The 9,689-nt window shown below is 43.5% G+C and overlaps 1 protein-coding gene across 31 annotated transcripts in view; it reads left to right on the top strand.

The window, feature by feature from the left end:
- epb41l2 (erythrocyte membrane protein band 4.1 like 2) overlaps positions 1-9,689 on the top strand; it is a 270,752-nt gene that overhangs the window by 35,324 nt on the left and 225,739 nt on the right. Inside the window, exon 2 of one of the 31 annotated variants that reach the window (XM_038799825.1) lies at positions 7,179-7,282. The exons of the other annotated variants lie outside the window; for them this stretch is intronic. The gene's annotated coding sequence lies outside the window, so the exon portion shown is untranslated. The remainder of the gene's footprint in view (positions 1-7,178; positions 7,283-9,689) is intronic. 31 annotated transcript variants of the gene reach the window in all.

Raw genomic sequence — 9,689 nt, 5'->3', positions numbered from 1 at the left:
ATGTGCTTTTTTTTCCTTTAAAGACCTTTTATTTTGGCTATTTAAAATATTAATTATTTTACTTAATATACTATGCGGCCCTTTTAAATTGTGAATTTCTGAATGTGGCCCTTGCACGGAAAAGTTTGCCCACCCCTGCTTTAGGAGATGGCAGCGGGCAGCGATTGAGAGATTTGGGGATCTCTTCATTGAGGAGGGCTTTCCGAGCCTGGAGGCATTAGAGGAAGAATTTGCAATGCCGGGTGGGACTAGGTTTCGGTACCTACAGGTATGGGACTTTGTCCAAGGCAGGTTCCAAGCTTTCCTCGCCTCCCCCTGAGGGTACTACAGGATAAGGTAATGTCAAAAATGGGGGTTGAGGTCGGCGATATACAGGAATTGATGGAGTGGGAAGGGGCCCCAATTGTGGAGGTGCCGAGGACGTGGCAGGAAGAGTTGGGAGGGGAGCTGGAAGTTGGACTATGGGAAAAGGCTTGAAGAGAGTCAATTCATCCTCATCGTGTGCCAAGCTTAGCCTGATCCAGTTCAAGGTGGTTCATAGGGCCCACATGACGGTAGCCCAGATGAGTAGGTTTTTCGAGGAAGTGGAGGACAGGTGCGGAAGCTGCGGGGGAAGCCCGGCGAATCATGTGCATATGTTCTGGGCTTGTCCGAAGTTGAGGGGATTCTGGCAGGGATTTGTGGACGTCATGTCAGAGGTCCTGAAAGGGAGGGTGTCAGAGTCCAGAAATGGCAATATTTGGGGTATCGGAAGATTCCGGGGGGAGGGGGGGGGGTTGATTTTCTGGCCGCCTTCTCCTGGTGGCCCGGAGACGGATTTTGCTGGAATGGAGGGATTCGGAGCCTCCAAAGTCAGGAGTGTGGGTTAGCGACATGGCAGGGTTTCTCAGGCTGGGAAAGATTAAGTTCGCCTTGAGAGGTTCAACTCAAGGGTTTTCTCGGAGGGGGGCCGTTCATCGACATCATGAAGGAAAACTGAATGTCAGCAGAGAGGGGGGAGGGGAAAAGGAGGGAGAAAATGGGAGGCATGGCAGTGTTGAATAAGGACAGTGAATCTAATATATGGGTTGTTAGGAACGAGTGCGTTGTTGGATTTGTTATTGTGATGTGGTTGCGTTTGTTGGGCTGCCAGGTTGTTTAGAATGTTAATTTGTTAAACTGTGAAAATTACAAATGCTTCAATAAAATATTTTCTTTAAAGAAAAATCCAGAACACCCCCCCCCCCCCCCCCCCAAGGGCCATGCCACAGCATAGCATAGGGCGGAGGGGCCTGGTTCGAACCTCTTAAGCACCACATGCACCACCCCGAGATGTCCTTAAAAGACCCCTCAATAACTCCTGATTCGGGCAGTTTGAACGTGGTTTGCGGGCTCCTCTCTCAGCACTCGCATACATCCTCCACCCCCTCAACGAGTCGGCTCATCCTTGCCCTCTTGACTTGAGGTGCACCCTGTGTATCATCTTCAACTGTATCAGCCCCAACCTCACTCACAAGGTTGAGGCAGTCACCCTCCAGAGCACCTCATCACAGCCCATCCTCCATACCCTCCCACAACTCTTCCTCCCAATTTGCTTTAATTCCCCCAATGATACCATGTCCTCCCCAGAATCTTCCCACATTTCTCCCCCTACTCCTCCAGCCTTGCAAAACACCCCCCCCAGGAACAAATCCTCTCTGGCTCCCCTCTCTCCTCTCTCCTCGGTAGCTTTCTCCAGAAAAGCTTGAGTGCTGGATTTCTGAACTGGCAGAGAAATGAATCTATCTGCAGGAAAACCATTAGAGGATGCAACCAAAGACCAGAACCTGCTATCTCTCTCCAGAAGTTAGCACAGTGGTTAGCACTGTTGCTTTAACGTGTGAAGTCTGAAAGTTCTCCCTCTGCGTGGATTTCCTCCGGGTGCTCCGGTTTCCTCCCACAAGTCCCAAAAGACGTGCTTGAAATTGGACATTCTGAATTCTCCCTCTCTGGACCCAAACATAAGATCATAAGAAATAGGAGCAGAATTAGGCCACTTGGCCCATTGAGTCTGCTCTGCCATTCAACCATGGCTGATATTTTCTCATCCCCATTCTCCTGCCTTCTCTCCGTAACCCCTGATCCCCTTATTAATGAAGAACTTATCTATCTCTGTCTTAAAGCCACTCGGTGAATTGGCCTCCACAGCCTTCTACGGCAAAGAGTTCCACAGATTCACCACCCTCTGGCTGAAGAATTCCTCCTCATCTCTGTTTTAAAGGATTGTCCTTTTAGTCTGAGATGGTGTCCTTCGTTCTAGTTTTTCCTACAAGTGGAAACATCCTCTCCAGGTCCACTCTATCCAGGCCTCGCAGTATCTTGTAAGTTTCAATAAGATCCCCTCTCATCCTTCTAAACTCCAATGAGTACAGACCCAGAGTACTCAAACGTTCCTCATACGACAAGTTCTTCATTCCAGGAATCATTCTTGTGAACCTCCTCTGGACCCTTTCCAAGGCCAGCACATCCTTCCTTGGATACCGGGCCCAAAACTGCTCACAATACTCCACATGGGGTCTGACCAGAGCCTTGTCCAGCCTCAGAAGTACATCCCTGGTCTTGAATTCTAGCCCTCTTGACATGAATGCTATCATTGCATTTGCCTTCTTAACTGCCGACTGAACCTGCACATTAACCTTAAGCGAATCATGAACAAGGACTCCCATGTCCCTTTGTGCACCTGCTTTCTGAAGCATTTCCTCATTCAGAAAATAGTCTATGCCTAAATTCCTCCTTCCAATGTGCATACTCTCTCACTTTTCCACTTCATTGCCCACTCTCCTAGCTTGTCCATGTCCTTCTGCAGCCCCCTTGCTTCCTCAATATTACCTGTCCCTCTACAAATCTTTGTATCATCTGCAAACTTAGCAACTGTGCCTTCAGTACCGTCTTCCAGATCATTAATGTATATTGTAAAAAGTTGTGGTCCTAGCACAGACCCCTGAGGCACACAACTAGTCACCGGCTGCCATTCTGAAAAAGACCCCTTTATCCCCACACTCTGCCTTCTGCCAGTCAGTCAATCCTCTATCCATGCCAGGATCTTACCTTGAACACCATGAGCTCTTAACTTATTTAACAGTCTCCTGTGCGGCATGTTGTCAAAGGCCTCCTGGAAATCTAAATAAATCACGTCCATTGGTTCTCCTTTGTCTAACTTGCTTGTTACCTCCTCAAAGAACTCTGATTTGTCAGACACGACTTCCCTTTGACAAAGTCCTGACTCAGTCCTATTTTACCATGCACTTCCAATCATCTTTAATAACAGACTGTCAAATCTTACCAATGGCCGAAGTCAGGCTAACCGGCCTATAATTTCCCGTCTTCTGCCTCCCTCCCTTCTTAAACAGTGGTGTTACATTAGCCACCTTCCGGTACTCTGGGACCTTTCCTGCCTCCAGTGATTCCTAAAAGATCATCACTAATGCTTCCACAATTTCCTCAGCTATCTCTTTTAGGGCCCTGGGGTGTAGTCCATCCGGTCCAGGTGACTTATCCCACCATCAGACTTTTCAGTTTCCCCAGAACCTTCTCCTTAGTAATGGTCACTGCGTGAAGACTGATGCAAAGTAACTATTCAGTTCGTCTACCATTTCTTTGTTTCCTATTATTACTTCTCCAGCCACATTTTCTAGTGGTCCAATGTCTATTTTTGCCTCTCTCTTACCTTTTATATATTGGAAAAAATTCTACATTTATAATACTAGCTAGCTTGCACTCACACTTCATCTTTTCTCCCCCCCCATTTTGCTTTTTTAGTTGTTCTCTGCTCGCTTTTAAAGGCTTCCCAATCCTCTGGTTTCCCACTAATGCTTGACACTTTGTATGCTTTTTCTTTAGCTTTTATGCTGTCCTTGACATCCCTCATCAGCCATGGATGCCTTGCCCTCCCCTTAGCATGTTTCCTCCTTCTTGGAATAAATTTCTGTTGTGCCTCCCGAATAACCCCCAAAAACTCCTGCCGTTGCTGTTCCACTGTCTTCCCTGCTAGGCTCCTTTTCCAATCAACTCTGGCCAGCTCCTCCCTGACTGCAGCTTCTCCCTCTCAAACTGCAGGGTAAATTCTATCATATTGTGATCACTGCTCCCTAAGGGTTCCTTCACCTTAAGATCCCCAATCAAGTCTGCCTCATTACACATCACCAAATCTAGAATTGCCTGTTCCCTAGTAGGCTCTGTCACAAGCTGCTCCAAAAAACATCTCTTTACACATTCCACAAATTCCCTTTCTTGGGATCCACTACAAACTGATTTTCCCAGTTCGCCTGCATATTGAAGTCCCCCATGATTAATGTAATATTGCCTTTTTTACATGCCTGTTTCTGTCTCCTGATTTATTTTCTGCCCCACATCCTGACTACTGCTAGGGGGGCTGCACATAACTCCCATCAGGGTCTTTTTACCTTTGCGATTCCTCAACTCTACCCACAGAGATTCTATGCCTTCTGATCCTATGCCGCTCCTTGCTATCGATTAACTTCATTCCTTACTAATATGCAACCCATATGCAACACATATGCATATGTGTCCATCTGCCTGTACTTTCGATAGTACATATAACCATGGATATTTAGACCCCAGCCCTGATCCCCTTATAGCCACGTCTCTGTGATGCACACAACATCATGCCGGCCAATTTCAATGTGCGCAACATGCTCATTTACCTTGTTCCGTATACTGCGCGCATTTAGGCACAACAGCCTCAATCCTGCATTGGCCATCTCCTTTTTCTCACACTCCCCAGTCACTGTACCCTGTACTGTGGCCCTTTTCGATTTTTGACTATGGTTTCTCTGCCTTACACTTTCCCACTTACTGCTTTTTGTTTCTGGCCCATTTTACTTCCCTCCGACTACCTGCATCGGTTCCCATCCCCCTGTCACATTAGTTTAACCCTCCCCAACAGCACTAGCAAACCCCACCCTCCCCGTGGTGACTAGCGACTTTTCACAGTAACTTCATTGCAGTGTTAATGTAAGCCTACCTGTGACAATAATAGTAAAAGAAGAAGGGCCTGTGAGTACTGTATTTCTGAAACTACAGAGACCTGAATGGTCCTACAATAAAATTATACCAAGGTTTGGAGAGGAGTAAAGTGCTGGAAACGATGATTTGAAACACAGATTTTTTTTCGCCTGATTTTTTACCCGTGTATTTTTGCTGCATATTTGCAAATTTCAGTTTCGCTCTTGTTACAAATAAACTATGTTTACATTTACACATCTGGTGACTGTAATTATTAGGCAGCTAAGGGCCAAAGGCTTTGGGTAAAACAAGTGGGGCTGGAATTGACCATGCATTAGCCCAGGCTAATTTATAGCACTTTGGCCTGATGTTTAAACAGCTATCGTCTGTTGTCCTCCCCAATCCCACCACACTCTGAAGAGATAGATTAAAATTAATGACAGCAGCCTCATACCAGCTGAGGAGCAAAGTCTTCTCCCTGAAAATTGCCTGTAGTCTTGACTAAGTAGGACATCATGGGAAATCGACTAGTGCTTTATCAGCATATGGGAAATCAACTAATACTAACCTATAAAGACAATACTGGCTTTCTTTTGGGCAAAGATTTCACTTAATCAAATTATATCTTACAATGTGAACCTTGAATTACTTAAAATATGTTGCTTTCACTCACCCAAAAATGTAAAGTATTATCTTTAAAGCTTTTTAAAAATAAATTGAAAGTGCCCAAGTTTTGCTTGTGCATCAACCATCGTCCCAGATCTACATTGGCTACTTTTAAATAATTTATTCATGAGATGTGGGCATCAGTGGCTGGCATGACATTTGTTGCCCATCCCTGAGGCTTTTAAGAATCGATCACATTTTTGTGGACCCGGAATACGATTTCGGCCAGACCAGGTAAGGAGGATAGATTTCCTTCCCTAACGAGCATTAGGGAACCAGATGGGTTTTAATGACAATTGACAATGGTTATGTTGCAATTACTAGATTATTAATTCCAGATTTTTATTGAATTCAAATTTTGCTATCTGTCATGGCAGGGTTAGAACACAGGTCCCCAGGGAGTTACCTTGGGTCTTTGGATTACAGCCCAGTGACAATACCTCTACGCCGCTGCTTCTCTAAAGCATCAGATTTCGAAATCCTCTTGGCTACGTCTGAATTTCTCCATGCTTCTTCATTCTTTCTGTCTCCAACCTCGACCAACAGTATATTCTTTGTGCCAAATTCTCTATTCCTCTCACTCTGATATTTTTGCAGCTTCACTGTTAGCAGCTGTGCCCTTAGCCATCCAGCTTCCAAGAGGCAACACAATCACAAATGAAAAATAATTGCTCATTCAAGGGTGCTCTTTCAAAGGGTTGGTGTAGACCTGATGGGTTGAATGATCCCCTATGATAATCAGTTCATCCAAGCTTTGTATTTTTGTTCTTTACAGAGAATCAACCTCGTGATCAATGCTATCATTGTGTAATTTGTATGCATTATTTGTTAATATGAAATAATTTTGCTCCAAACATTTCAAATTATCCAAAAGTTTGAATTAAACACAGCAAGACACTTAAAAAAAAAAGATTGCAATTTGAGCACTGCAAAAGCTGCAAATGAAGGCTAAAAATTTGAGCACTGTACAATGCAAACCTCAGCCATTAAACAAAAAACTCTGGTTCTGACTTGTTTCCTGCCAATAGCATATTCTGTCCACAAAATGATTCACGCAAATGAAAATTGCACTAGGATGCCTAACTTGTATCACTTCCTCAGCAGTCACACACAATTGGATGGAAGCAGTGATCAAGGTGGAATTGTTCCTTTACCATGCTGGATGCATTCATTTGAGCCTTTTCATCGCTCACCAGTGGGAGCAGCTTCATACATGGCGTTAACAATTTCCCAGTTGGTCAGCAAAACGCATGCCATCACTTTGTTATCAATGCAAAATAGATTCAAATTTTCAGCTTCCTAGGCGATTTAAGAGAAGACTGGTGCTCAAAAGTTTGTTATTTGTGTTAGTATATGTATAAAATCCTTGTGTTGAAACCTGTTTTCAGTGGATTCTGCTTGTAGGTTCAGAAACTTCATGCAGGCCCCATAGTTGCCACTTTTGAGATAAATTTTCTTTTCTTTGCCATGCTGCAGTCATTCCTGAAGATGCATCCGCCGCCATCAGTGCATTTTTGTTGTTTCTGTAGGTTATGGCGACAACTTGCATCTGTCGGATTGTTTCTTACAAAAAAATATTCCAACGTGCTTCAGAACCACACTTAGAGAGGAAAGAATTTCCATTCCAAAAAGGGTAAGTTAGGATGTGGAATTTAATTGGAGTCTTTGCAAAAGTAAATGTAGGAAGCCCAGATCATAAAGCCTCGGGTTCTAAAGGTATGGCCCAATATTGGAGCAAAGGCGTGACTGATGCTTAAAGTTCAGCAGGCGAGTTTGCAAATAGATCTCTGAAGGCCGTAGGGCAGGTTAATAGGGTGGTGAAAAAGGTATATGGTACACTTGCCTTTCTTAATTGTGGCATAGGCAGTCATGTTGGAATTATATAGAACACTGGTGAGGCCACAGCTGGAGTACTGTGTGCATTTCTGGTCGCCATATTATTGGAAGGATGTAATTGCACTGGAGAGGGTGCAGAGGCGTTTCACCAGGATGTTGCCTGGGATGGAACATTTAAGTTATGAAGAGAGGTTGGATAGGCTTGGGTTGTTTTCTCTGGAGTAGAGAAAACTGAGAGGCGACCTGATCGAGGTGTACAAGATTATACGGTGCATGGACAGGGTGGATAGGGAGCAGCTGTTCCCCTTAGTTAAAGGGTTAGTTACGAGGGGACACAAGTTCAAGGTGAGGGGTAGGAGATTGAGGAGGGATTTGAGGGGGAAACTTTTTTTACGCAGGGGATGGTGACGGTCTGAAACGCACTGCCTGGGAGGGTGGTCGAGGTAGTTTGCCTCATATCCTTTAAAACCTGGATGAGCACTTGGCATGTCTTAACGTTCGAGGCTATGGGCCAAGTTCTGGCAAATGGAATTAGGGTTGGCAGATCAAGTGCCTTTCATGCGGCCGTGCAGATTTGATGAGCCGAAGGGCCCTTTCTCCACTATTATTCTGTGATTATAGCAGCTGAGAATTTTGGGGCAGCAGTTGAGGGAGAAGTATAAAAATGAAGGAATTTTAACAACGTGTTAGGAGTGATGCTACCAAGGTGGAAGTTGGTAGTTTTAAGTTTGGACCCCATATTCAATACTAAGCTGAGTCAAATAGGGTGCCAAGGTGATAAGCTGTGCAGTTCTACTGGAGACAGTGGCCTTGGAGGTGAGTAGAGTTGGTGGTTTGCTTAAGACGACAGCCTCTGTCTTCCCAATGTGCTTAGATGGAAGAAATTGTTGAAGCTGGATGTTTACTTAGGTCAACTTCTAGAGTAACGTCTTAAAAAAACATTGGATAGAGCAGAGAGTAAGTAGATGAGGCAGGAGAAGGGGGACAAGCATCAAGTTTGGAAGACCCTAAAGCTGAACCATGTGGGGCAAAAGAGAAGTTAGTTATTTCTAGTTCATGTGCATAACTGAATTATATCTATCCTGTTGTGTTGAAAGGTCATCAACATGAAACATTAACTCTGTTTTTCTCTCTGCAGCTGCTGACTGATCTGAATATTTCAGCATTTTCTGTTTTTATTTCAGATTTCCAGCATCTGCATTATTTTGCTTTTGTATGCCTGCCATTTGTTGGGTTAATAAATTGCAATACTGAAATTTTTAATTAATGTGACAAGTTTATTATGAGGAAAATGTGAACTTGTTTTACAATAAGCTTGTTATCAGCAATCTGTGAAATTGTAGTTTCTGAGATTCTCTTCTTAATGCGTAAAGAAAATGCTTATAATTGTGCATATTTGTTCTTGGGTCCAATATGCTAACATGGTTTTTGTTTAACTGTGAAATCTTGCATTATTCAGCCCAATCTCACGAAGAAGGACTTTGATTTAATATAGCACTTTTCACAGCCTCAGCAGGTCCCAAAACACTTCACAGCCAGTGAATTACTTTTGCAATATGGTCAATGTTATAGTTAGACAATGCAGGCGAGCCATTTGGCAACCAGTAATGAGAAATGACAAGATAATCATGTATTTGAATGTTGGTCAGGACAGCAGGAGAACTAATCTTCAAACATTTTGCGAACACCTGAGGGAGCAGACAGGGTCTTTGTTTATTGTGCAGCACTCCCTTAATCCTGTAATGAGGTGGCAACCTATATAATGCTCTTAAATCTCTGAAGTAGAGTTTAAAACTGACTGAGGTGCGAGTGGTGCCATGGAGCCAGTGCCAAGATTTTAACGAGAAATTAAAATGAACATTTTTACTGGCATGTGGGATTGGTGTGAACTGAAATTGTCATCTGCAAACTATTTTGTGACCAGATTTAAACGATATGACATTATGCTTTTTATGTCAAATGTTATGGATAACTTGTTACACTTTTTGAGAAGTAATGGATAACTCAGTTACACATCTAGTTTTCCTAGTTCTCATTCATTAAATATTAATATTGATTTAGAATTTCTTAAATCATCAAATTGTAACCTGCAATTATAGGCCATTTAGTTATCACTTCAGTCAAATTAAATCTGGTTTATAGAGGGCATTATAGTTCTAAAGTATAGAATCAGAAAGCACAGAAGGGGGCCATTTAAACAGTCA

The sequence above is a fragment of the Scyliorhinus canicula genome, chromosome 6, assembly GCF_902713615.1.
Source record: "Scyliorhinus canicula chromosome 6, sScyCan1.1, whole genome shotgun sequence".
In the NCBI taxonomy this organism is placed as follows: Eukaryota; Metazoa; Chordata; class Chondrichthyes; order Carcharhiniformes; family Scyliorhinidae; genus Scyliorhinus; species Scyliorhinus canicula.
The sequence above is the reverse complement of the archived record's forward strand: the minus strand, read 5'-3'. Positions and strand labels throughout refer to the sequence as shown.